This window comes from Gracilinanus agilis, chromosome 3, assembly GCF_016433145.1.
Source record: "Gracilinanus agilis isolate LMUSP501 chromosome 3, AgileGrace, whole genome shotgun sequence".
In the NCBI taxonomy this organism is placed as follows: domain Eukaryota; kingdom Metazoa; phylum Chordata; class Mammalia; order Didelphimorphia; family Didelphidae; genus Gracilinanus; species Gracilinanus agilis.
The window spans coordinates 160,723,630-160,736,793 of NC_058132.1; the positions used below are offsets into that span (position 1 = coordinate 160,723,630).

At 36.8% G+C, this 13,164-nt stretch overlaps 1 pseudogene; it reads left to right on the plus strand.

Moving 5' to 3' along the window:
• Positions 1-8,320: 8,320 nt before the first annotated feature.
• Positions 8,321-13,164, plus strand: part of LOC123241297 — a 101,459-nt pseudogene continuing 96,615 nt past the window's right edge.

The window sequence follows — 13,164 nt, forward strand, 5'->3', positions numbered from 1 at the left end:
TCTACTCATGGACCTGTGATTGACTCTCCCTTTCCTATCTTTCTTAGTTCCTCCCAGCTTAGGCAACCCATCCCACTCCTGGGGATTCAACATACTGATGACGTTAATAATAATGTAATGATACCTTATTGAGGGTATGGAGAAACTTGAGAACAAGAGATTTATCAGCTTCGGTCTTTTTCATAATTAGAATCATAAACATGTCCCACAATGCCTAGATAGTATTCTTCCTTTTGATTTTCCCCCTAGGTTACCTCTTAGCTTGTCTAATGACTTTCAGAGACTGGGACCACAGCAAAACCATAGCACCAGATGAAGGAGAGGACATGTTTAAGGCACTATTGCCATCAAAGTATAAAGTGCTATGGAATTGGTGAGACTAATTTACCATTTATTAAGTGTCTGCTGTTCTCCTTCATATAATATTGTTCTTGACTCTGCTGACTTCTCTGGTTTTAGTGGGTTGTTTTGAATTTCCTTTTCCACTTCTAGACCAGCCATGCCATTCCATTGGATAAGTCTGTGACATTTGCCTTAGCTTGGGACAGAATTCTTTGTACCCTCTTGGATTATGAATTTGTTCATGGTCTCTATCCTTAGAAAGTCTCCCCCTAATTTACTAATCATAGAAGTAAGTTAACCTCATCCCTAATACCCAGACCTTTTCTCTCCTCTGATTCCTTTCCCCATCATTTTCCCCTGTTTTTCTCTTTTCCCAAGTGGAAACTATCATTATCAGATGGTAATTTCCATTTAGAGTGGGGGTTGAGATATGTAATCCACTATGCATATACCCTGCTTCATAAAGAAAAATGACCCAAATATAGAAAATTCACATTGACCAAACAACTAAATGGAGGGTTGATAGTCATATTTTACATATTTCTTTGAATTTTCAAGAGTAGCCCCAGTATTTTAGAAACGTATATCCTGTACTCTCTATTTGAAATATCTGACTTAGCTTTCAAAAATGTGATTTATGTATAGCTTTTCAAAGTATATGTATCCCACAAAATATGACCCACTTGATTTGAGGGGAATCTGATTCTTCAGTGGTTACCAAAACTGCTGATTCTAGAATAAGTGTACTGGATGACTCAAACAGGGCTATGCACAGGAAGTTTATACTAATAAAGCCCCAGAAACAGTTAGGTGGCATTCAGAGATACAAGTAGCTAGAGATGGGAGGGGGAAATGATGGGGGCCCCAGCTGGGGGTTTATTTGGATCATGTCTCCAGATGTTCCAATAAAACCCTAAACTTTAAATGCCTATGTGTCATCAGTCCGGTTTTAGTGATACCAAGAATAGCATTTAAATTATCCAGGCCATTACCTTCTATGGTACCATATTTTTGATCATAGGAAACTTGGCAAAAACTTTGAGCACTTAAAGAACAATACATTGAGATTATAAGCCAAATTGCATTTAAGGAAGGTAGGCCCTAGGTTAAATTGTATATTGTCACAAGAAAAAATACAGTATAATAGACTAGTCAGAGAGGAGCCTAGGATTTACAGATGAAGGGAATCTTAGAGGTCATAGAGTCTGTCTACTTAATTTTAAACAAGAAAAAATGGAACATAGAAAACTTAAATAACCTACTAAAAAACACATATTTCTTTCATTGCCTATGCTTAAGGCTATTCCCAAACTCTCACTATCTAGTAAAGAAACTGAGACCAAAGAGTTTAACTGATTTTTTCCTAATCAGTAGTAAGAAAGGGAATCAGAATTAGAATCCAGGTGATAGTCAGTGTTCTTTCCATGATGGGTTTGGTTTTCCAGATGGGAAACCAAGGAACAGGAAAACTTGGGAAATTAAATACATACTAATGTTAGCCTTCAGAGGTCCCTTTCTCTGGCAAGTACCAAGGCACTAAAGTAATAGAAATTGATATTTTTTACTGTACTGTAAAGTTGAATTAAGGATGGCCCAGTAGATAGAGTGCCTGGTCTAGAATCAAGAATACTTGAGTTCAAATCTGGCCTTAGACACTAGCTAGCCATGTGATCCTGGGCAAGTCACTTAACCCTGGTAGCTTCAGTTTCCTTAAATGTAAAGTGAGCTGGAGAAGGAGATAACAAACACTCCAATATCTTTGCCAAGAAAATCCCAGATGGGATCACGAAGAGTCAGACATGATTGAAACAACTGAACAACAATAAAATATTCTCAGATGACCTAATTCTTAATTCTGGTTCTGCAGTTTACTATATTGTGTTGACCTGGGGCAAATCACTTAACTTTTCTGAAACTCAGTGTTTTCAACTATAAAACAGGGATAATAATATGTTCACTACCTTTCTCCTAAAGCTATGGTGAGACTCAAATGAGAAAATGGATGTTAAAGCACTTGATAGCCATAAATATAATTATACACTACTACTGTTGTTACCCAATATATCCAGTGGCTGTTTGGCCCGTTTTCTGTAAGTAAGAACCATTTGGAAGAGGCAGATATATTTATTGGACAATTATTATGTACCCAGAACTACTTGTTGATTGATTTATTCAAGAAGTTATTACTTCTGTTACCAAAAAAACCTATCTAAAATCTAGAAGGACAATATAGTATAAAACGGATGGGCTAGATCTAGAGAAAAAGATGAAAGAGCGAACAGAGAGAATACTATCAGTACAAATGACAAATGTTATATTTGTTTCCTATTACTCATCATTCACATTATCATTTTGAAAAAGATTTTTTTCCTTCCTCTTAATTTCTGCTATTTTATCCTTGTTCCTACTCCCTCCAGCTTCTGTATTCATCAAAAGCAACAGAAAGGCACTCCTGGCAAGAGAAAGTGAGGTGATGTGAAAATGGTTATAAAGACAAGAAGGAAAAGAAGGTTTAACTTCTATCTATAGAACTTAAAATACTCTTAACAAGACTTCATAAGCACTGCTAAGAAATTTTTCATCTCTTCCTGGGGGTCATACAGGTTTCAATCTGCTTACAGAAACATGGAGATTTAAAAAATAATTTCTTCAAAAATAGGTAATTGGAAAAGGGAAAGTGGAATCAATATTATATGGCAAAAAATGGTACAAATGCCTACTGTGGAAACAATGATGTGCAGTTGGATGTGATTCCAACAAAGATGGCCCATCAGTACATATATTTTAGAAAATCTACAGATGGACAATGAGCAAGAACCAGAATTCAATAGAAGGATAAGAATGGTTTGGATTGCATTTGAGAAATGATGAAATGTTTCTTTCTGTAATAAAGACCTATCTTTGTAACCAGTATTCTCCCAGTGATACTATAGTTTGTCTCCAAAGAAATAAAGTTGTTTGCTGTATATTAAATTCCATAAAAGTCATAAGTTGTAACCTGGCAGCTAAGTGGCATCATTGTGTGTGGCACCACTGTACCTAGGGTCAGGAAGACTTGGGTTCAATGTCTCAGATACTGACTGGATGTAAGACCCTTGTGAAATAATTTCATTCTATTTGCCCCGGTTTCCTCCTCTGTAAAAGAGTGATAATAGTACCTATTTCTTAGGGTTACTCTGAGGATGAAATGAAATTATACTTATAAAGTAATATTCTAATCTTAATGGACAACTAGATGGTAAAATATATAAGGAGTTGAGCCTAGAGTCAAGGAAGACCTAAATTCTAATCCAGTTTCAGAAATTTAATAGCTGAGTGACCCTCAGAAAGTCACTAAGCTCTGGTTGCCTCCGTTTCTTCATCTGTAAATTGAGGAATTTTGTAGTTCATTTGCCAAGAAAACCTCAAATTGGATCACAAAGATTTGGACATGACTTAAACAACTGAATATAAGTAACGAATACAAACCTTAAATCACTATATAAATGCTAAGTTTTTTCATAGCTAGATCACAATTAAAATATGAATTCTGAGAATTAGTCACATCATTAGATTTCACACTGAGAATTTCCATTGAGTTCAAACTAATTGCCATATTTTATATAATTTCAACAAGTGCAATTTGAATACATGTGTATGCATTATTCATATTAATCATGACCTAGCTATACTATTATTAGCTATACATTGCCCAAAGGCTAATGCAGAAGAGGCAAGGTAGATTTGAGTGACCAGAAGCATAGCATCCCTGTATCATAGATATTGTGCTAGAAAGGAACTCACAGGCAACTTAGTACAACCCTACCACTATACAAATAAAGGAATAAATGCCTAAACAGATTAATAGACTTTCCCAAGGTCATACACGTAATAAGTTTTGACACTTATTTGGGATTTGAACCTAGCTCCTCTAAGTCCTGAGTCAATTTTCTGCCCATGGTACCATGCGAAAATAAATTGCAATTTTGGCATAAAAGATGTCATTAGAGAGAGGTGTGATCACAAAAGGAAGTGGATGAGCCAATCATATGAGTGCTAGAGATAATAAATAGGTAGCATATGTAGTCTATTGATAAACAGTTGCAAGAGGTCTTGAGGAAAGCCCCTCGTGCATCAAGAAAATATATTTCTTTCATAAAGAATTTATGGGGAGGGAAGAGTCAAGAGCCTCACAAGATATGTTGAGGTAATTGTCTCACTGTGAGAGGTACCATTCTATGTTGATCATAGTGAAGTAGAAGAAATCAGGTAAATATAATGTGGGTAATCAAAAACCACTAGTCATACATAACAATAAAGATATAAGCAATAACTTTTTCTTTTAATTTCCTTTAGAATATTTCCCATGGTTACATGATTCATGATTTTTCCCACTCCTTTTTCTTCCCCTCTCCTGGAGCTGACAAACAACTCCACTGGGCTATACATGTATCAGTTTAAAACCTATTTCCCTGTTATTCATATTTGCAATAGATTGATCTTTTAACACCAAAACCCCAATCATATCCCCATTGAACCAAGTGATCAATCATATGTTTTTCTTCTGTGTTTCTGCTCCCACAGTTCTTTTTCCAGTTGTGGATAGTGTCCTTTCTCATAAGTCCCTCTGGATTATTCTGGGTCATTGCATTGCTGCTAGTAGAAAAGTCCATTAAATTTTATTGTGCCCTAATGTATCAGTTTCTGTGTACAATGTTCTCCTGGTTCTATTCCTTTTGCTCTGCATCAATTCCTGGTGGTCTTTCCAGTTCACATGGAATTCCTCCAGTTCATTATTCCTTTGAGCACAATAGTATTCCGTCACCAACAGATACCACAATTTGTTCAGCCATTCCCTAATCAATGGACACCTCTACATTTTCCAATTTTTTGCCCTCACAAAGAATGTGGCTATAAATATTTTTGTACAAGTATTTTTCCCTATGATCTCTTAGGCACAAAACCAGCAGTAGTATGGCTGGGTCAAAGGGTAGGCATTCTTTTAAAGCACTTTGGGCAAAATTCCAAATTGTCCTCCAGAATGGTTGAACGGATTCACAACTTCACCAGCAGAGTATTAGTGTCCCAATTTTGCTACATCCCCATTCAACATTTATGATGTTCCTTTGCTGCCATGTTGGTCAGTCTGCTATGTATAAAGTGGTACCTCAGAGTTGTTTTGATTTGCATTTCTCTATTTATAAGAGATTTAGAACACTTTTTCAGGTGTTTATTGATAGTTTTGATTTCTTCATGTGAAAACTGACTATTCATGTCCCTTGACCATTTGTCAATTGGGGAATGGCTTGATTTTTTGTAAATCTGACTTAGTTCCTTATATATTTGAGAAATTAAACCTTTGTCAGAGAGTTTTATTATAAAAATGTTTTCCTAGTTTGTTATTTTTTTTAAACATGAAAAGAGTTAATGTTATTCACAAGTTTTAAAGTAGATGCCATGCTGTTGTAGTTGGTCAGTGCTGTCTTGGGTTGAATGATTGGGTTTTCCAGCAGCCTCTAGACACTCATGCTGCCTACAGTCAGCTGGTCCTTTGACAGGTCCTATATTTCACCACCTAGATAGGCAGATTTTCAATCACAATAGCAAGAGAGATGCACCAAGTAAGTACTTGGCACAGATCCTTTAGCAAAGCCAGGCTTTCCTCCAGAGAGGCATCTGCATTTCCTATGATCTGCTGCTCTAGGCACCTCCCCAGCAGGTGTGCTTCCCCTGCAGCCAGCCAGGCTCAGAGGAAGATCTAGGGAAGCCTTAGAATCTGGACTCCCATCCCTTGCACAGGTGTGGGTTCCCAAAGGATCATTTGGACAATCACAGCATTTTCCTGAGGCTGAGTTGGTGAAGGGAGCAGGGGAGATTTGATTCTATATGCAAAAGAGGAGCAAACAACTTGCTACTGAGTCCTACCAAATGACACTGATGTTGAACTTTCAAGGATGTTTCAGAATATGCATTTTTCTGAATGTTCCATGTTTCCGGCATGTATTTTCTTTAAAAAAATCTTTCGTGCAAGAGTGTAGGGAGCAGTACTTCTGAAGTGCCTGAGAGCCAGTCATGTAAGATTAATGAATCTAAAAATCTCTAGGGTCAGGAGGGATTTTCTTCTAGGGAGTTAAGCACGTCGTTCCCGTTGCAGATACCTATATTAGGTGCAGGTGAGCCAAGGGGCTATCTTTATCTTTTAAATAGAAAAATTTATTTCTTTCAATTGAACTCTATGCTTCTTCAACTTTTCAGTAATTAGCTCATTGGTGCAAGTAATTGGAAACTCTTTGGGGTCCATATGTGATGGCTTACCTCTGTATCCCTCCTACACAGGCCTTCTTCATGCAGCCATCACCCTATGTCAGACAAGCAGCATGTGAACTATTACAATGGCTTCTCAATTTCCCCCCCAACCACTCCCCTGCCAATCTCTCCCGTCTCCTATGTGTCTCTCCACTGAGCTGAAAAATTGATATTCCTTAAGTACAGGTCTGACCACATCACACCCCTGCTCAAAAACCCCAGCGGCTCCCTATTGTCTCTGAGGTAAAATACCAGCTCCTGAGATGGGCATTTAAAGACCTACAAAACCTCATTACCACTCATCTTTCCAAACATCTCATATTTTTCCCTTTCAATCACTCTTTCTTCTGCACAATCTGCACTCCAAGCCTTTGCAAACTGTCCATACGTGGCATGTTCTTATGCCTCATTTCTGGTTCTTAAAATCACCAAGACCCTTTTAGGCTTAGCTCAGGTATTACTGTTTAGGAGTCCTTTCTTGAACATTTCGTTTGTTGGTGCTAAACCAGTTTTCACATCAAATTAATTTGTATTTATGAGTGCCTATTTACATTTACTTAATTTATCTGTGCTTATAATTTCCCTAATAGAATGGAAGTTTCCAGAGATTGAGAACTCTTATTCTTTTGTCTTTATATTTCTGGTGCTCAGCAAAAGACGAGGCATCATGATAGCTAGGCTGAATTATACTGAACAGGACAAAACCTAGGAATTATGGGGTGAGGAAAGACCAGGTTCATCTCAATTTGTTCATTTACAGAATAATCTTGATAAAATCCCAATGTAAGCCTAAACCAAGATGGCTTATTTATATAATAGTGCTTTCTCTATTTTCTCTTATTGCTGCCCAGATCACAGAATTTTACCATTGTAGGACGAGAAGAGAGAGAAGGAACTCTAAGGATGTTTTCTCTAGGTCTCAGCCTAATCACCCAAGGAGCAATAGATGGAAGATAAGAGCATTGGTGACAGGACACTAGTATACACAGAAGATACTGAGTTCAAAAGAATAATAAAGATTATGTTATTTTAGAGCTGAACAGGACCTTTGATGTTCTTTTCACCATTTGCCAGACAAGTTCACTTTTGTTTCTGTGGTAATGGGATGTCTTCTCTAACAAAGCATTCTTACTTATCGAAACCTCCTTGATACACTCATATGTTCTCCGCACAATACTTAGAATGTTGCATTTATCAGACATGAAGGTAATCATTTCATTTATTCACAGAATTGTGCCTTGCTCTTCTGTCTTACTGCTAATTACCTCATTTCCTTACATTTATATGCTCTGATCCATTTTCCTGTCATCTGTTTCAGGCCTTAAACTATAAATGAAAAAAAAAATAAAAGCTCTATCTTTTATTTTCTTTCCCACAGGGCCCTACTCATGGGAATGACCAATACACACTCTTTGATGATGAGCAGAAGGAGGATGACAATAATGGTCTATCTCAGGAATAGCTATTGAGAAGGAAGGAGGTGGCATATATATAATGGATCTGAAGGTCTTCAGAACAAAGATCCTGAAAACACAGCTTTTAATAGCATTGCTGGAATGGAGTGTTTTATACCAGGAACATGAAGGAGATCAAATACAAAGCAACTTGGAATGAAAGGGGATTGAACTATCTTTCAGATTTCTCATTTTGCAGTAAAAGAACAGGGAATTCAATATGCCAACTTTTTCTTACCATGAATAGTCCTGAAAACTTGTCAGTGAAGGAAGAGGACAAGGGTGAGATGATGCTGTTTCTTGTCTTAACCTTACACTCATTTCTATTGACATGTCACCAGGGTGGTCGAGAGATTACATTTGTCACTTCTAATGATCTAGGGCAATAGCATAAATGGGGAAATGATAGCTAGCTGACTAGGGAATGACTTATATATAGATGGTATTTTGAATGATCCAATATGAAAACCAATGATAAAAAGGATGTTTTGTTTTCTACACAGGTACTTCATGCTTTAAATGTATTTTACACAGAGAATTCTGGATGGGATGGATTGATAGATAAAGTGCAGAACTAATACATTTTCTGTAACTAAAAACATAACACATAAATACTATTTATATACTTTACCTGAGGATAGCACTATCAGTCTGTAACCATTATAAGTGATATATTTAATGGACATATACTTAGCCTTACTCAAGCCCAGGCTGCCATAAAGCTGGATAGTATTTTACTAAGTTTCCTCCAAATTTTGTATTTACCCTAGTAGAAAATTTGAGTTTTGATTTCTCTAATTCAAATGATTGTATTACCTAAAACAAATGATTCCCAATCTGAGGGCCTTGAATCCCTTGAACAGCTTATAAATCTGTATTTCTTTAATCAATAGATACAAATAGTACGAATTCTTTCATATATTCTTTCACATGCTGTTGTTTTTTATGTTTAAAAGAGCTCTTATCTTCAAAAATAGTTTGGAAACCTTTGATCTAATCTATAGAGTGAGAAATATTCATATTAAAGATCAAGCCAGTAACTGAAGAAAAAATGGAGAGAAATGGAGGAATCTAAAATTAACATTATTCTTTGTTCATAATAGCAATTAAATTAGACAGGATGTAAAGGAATTGAGGTCTGGTCCTTCTTGTTAAGCATTCAGGGGAAACAGAGGTTTTGAAATGGATCTATAATTGACTGTTCTAGGGAGACAGAACAGAGGAAGAATTAATGTGGATTGGGAATCTAAGGACCTGAGTTCAAATGTTATCCACATTATTATATTTGTGATCTTAGGCAAGGGACTTAACATTTCTGGTCCTCAGATTTCTCATCTATAAAATGAACTACATGGCCTGTCTAAAATCCCATTAGGTGCTAAATCTGTATTCTTGTAATCTAATTGTCTTTAAAAAAAAAAAAAAAGCTAGTTTAAGTTTCATCTCTAATCATGAAACAGGAGTAACAAACAGCAATCCAGAGGGTATCTCCAAAGACCAATATTCACAGCAGGGCAACAAAAAAGAGAAGCCTATTTCTGGCCCCTTTCCCAGTCTTAGACCTTTTGGTGTTTCCCACTGTGAGGTGTGGGATTCATCCTGCTCAGTCCTAGAGTGGATATTGGCAGCCTCTCTCTCTTCAAAGACCCTGAGGGAATTGGAATCAGATGCAAATGGTTAACCTCCTACTGAGACCAAAATACCATTTCCGTAGATTATTAAGCATGATAAGATCACACAGGTTTCATTTTTAATTCATTTAGAAAGAGATTTCAATTCTTTCTTTTTCACACACACATTCTCCCCCCTGGTTCATGAATATCGCTATTATTGTCATTCCTAGGGGGTTGGGATAATACAAATATGACTCACAGTCAAGTTAAGTTGGAGATTAAAAAAATGCAGAGATAATGAAATAATTATAAAACCCATTCTTTGTGAATGGGATTTTCCCCATTTCCTCTTCTATCCCTTACAGAATGGGAAGGCCAAGCAATTGTATTAGATCAAGCTAAAAATGCAAAGCCTAAATGAAACTTTAAACCAACACTAGCAATCATACATAAAGCTTGTTTAAAGCTGCTATTGCAGTAGAATATTTATAAATTGGGCAGAATAGTGATGAACTGGCAAACTGACAAAACTAAGCTAATGGCAAGCAGAGCTGCTTTTGGTAGAATCATCTGCCTGGAAGAATCCTCCAAAGGTCATTTAATCCATCCCCCTGAATTAGTAGTCATAGCCTCACAAAGAAAACCATTCATGAGTTTCTTCCTGGTACTTACTCAAATGCCTCTGTCAGAACTGTGGCTCTGTGTCTTCATTTCTTATCCCATCACTGTAATCTCAGCTACCTGAGGGGAGAAGCTCTGACTTATCCAAAATCTTTATCTCTTGCCCTGCATCTCCAGCCTAGCACAGGGCTCTGAACGTACCGTAGTAGATTTGTCATAGATGAGTGTTCAGTGATAGAATAAATGAACTGTAAATGTTATATAAAGCAACTTATTGCTTGCCATCCTCTAGACCAGGGATCCTTCACCTGAAATCTATGTAATATAATAAGCTTGATGGTGATGATGAAGATAAATATATATGTATAATAATCTTGTGTGTCTTATTTTATTCATTGAAAAATATTATTCTGAAGAGTCCATAGGCTTCACCAGACTATGCAAGGGATCCCAGACACAAGAAAAGTTATGAGCTCCTGACCTAGATAACATTCCTCCATATGTTCTAGAGTATTTATTTATTCAGCATTTGTTTTTGCAAGCCTTTGTTATCTTTCCTTCACAAACTCTATGCACAATTAAACAGAAAAAACTCATAACAAATATCCTAATCCAGCAAACCAAATTCCCATATTTGTCATGTTCAAAAAGGTATATGTCTCATTCTGCATTATTAGTCTATCATCTTTCTGAAAGGAGACAGATGGCACATTTCGTTTTTAGTCTTAGATTTATGATTTATAATTTCACTGATAAAAGTTCCATTATTTCTAAAAGTCTTTAGACCTTTTTAATATCTTCCTTAATTTCATCTCACTGATCTGTTGGCAATCTGTCACTTGCCATTCCCATCTCTTACACTCCACTTGTGGGGAGATTTCCTTCACCTGTCTTGTATCAGAATAATCATTACATGATAAGAACATGATGAAGGTTTTGTTTCTAGACTTAGGCACTCTAGCTCTTCTCCTCTCCTTTGCATTCAGTTCCCATGGGGAATAAAGATACTTCATTACCTTCTGCTCAAGAAGCACACTAGTTCTGAAGCAGTAGGAAGATGAGACTCCTCCGGGAGAAGTAGAGAGAGAATAGGAAGAACAAGAAACCATTTAAATACCTAAATCCTAATTCCATCTGGCTGATTGTTTGGCATTAGCATCAAGTGGTTTGTTCATTACTTGGTCCATTGAGTTAGAAATGCTTACAGAGCCCTCCCTGAGTCCATCAGAGATGGAGCTCCAGGGCATAGCTTTCCAGCCACACAGGGATAATATGGAAGATAGGGTCTTCTCTACCCAGAGTCCTTCTGATAGATCATTTGGGGAAACTAACCCAGGGAATTTATTCTTCAGGAACAAACAGCAGAACATTGTCCAAAAGATGGGAACAGATGTGAGCTCTAGGTTCTTTGTCACAAACTCTGCCTAGATATAAGACAGTATACAAGCCCCCTGAGTCTCCCTCTAACAGAGAAGGCTTGATTTCTAATAGGAAAATATCATTATTACAATTCTTTTCTGCCATTATGGCCTTAGTGAATGAAACCTCTTGTTCTGATAGATAGATTAGGCAGATTAGACAGAGAGTGAGAGAGTTGAGTCAGGGTTTCCTCTTTATTTTTATTATTTTTTTTAGAAAAATTTTCTATGGTTGCATGATTCATGTTCTTTCTCTCCTCTCCTCCCCCCACTTCCTGCACCACCCATATCCAATGCACATTTCCACTGGGTTTTACCTGTGTCATTGATCAAGATCTATTTCCATATTATTGATAGTTGCACTGGGATGGTGTTTTAGAATCTACATCCCAAAACATGTCCCCATCAACCCGTGTGTTCAAGCAGTTGCTTTTCTTCTGTGTTTCCACTCCTATAGTTCTTCCTCTGAATGTGGGTAGCTTTCTTTTCCATGAATCCCTCAGAATTGTCCAGGATCATTGCATTGCTGCCAGAACAGAAGTCCATTACATTCTATTTTACCACAGTGAATTGGTCTCTGTGTACAATGTTCTCCTGGCTCTGCTCCTTTCATTCTGCATCAATTCCTGAGGCTGTTCCATTTCACATGGAATTCCTCCAGTTTGTTATTCCTTTGAGTACAGTAGTAATCCATCAGGAGCAAATACCACAATTTATTCAGCCATTCCCCAATTGAAGAGCATACTCTTATTTTCCAGTTTTTTGCCACTACAAAGAGTATAAATATTTTTGTACATGTCTTTTTCCTTATGATCTCTTTGGGGTATGGCTGGATCAAATTGTGGTCTTTAATGCCCTTTGGGCATAGTTCCAAATTGCCATCCAGAATGGTTGGATCAATTTACAACTCCACCAGTAATACATTAATGTCCCAATTTTGCCACATCCCCTCCAACATTTATTACTTTCCTTTGCTGTCATGTTAGCTAATCTACAAGGTGTGAGGTGGAACCTCAGAGTTGTTTTGATTTGCATTTTTCCTTAGAACACTCTCTCATGTACTTGTTGATAGTTTTGATTTCTTTATCTGAAAATTGCCTATTCATGTCCCTTACCCATTTATCAATTGGGGAATGGCTTGATTTTTTTGTACAACTGATTTAGCTCCTTATATATTTGAATAATTAGACTTTTGTCAGAGTTTTTTGTTATAAATATATTTCCCAATTTGTTGATACCCTTCTAATTTTGGTTGCATTTGGTTTTGTTTGTACAAAAACTTCTTAATTTAATGTAATCAAAATTATTTATTTTACATTTTGCAATTTTTTCCTAACTTTTGCTTGGTTTTAAAGTCTTTCCTCTCCCAGAGATCCGTCATTGAGTGAAAAAGTAGAAAGAGAGAAACAGAGACAGAGACAGAGAGAGATG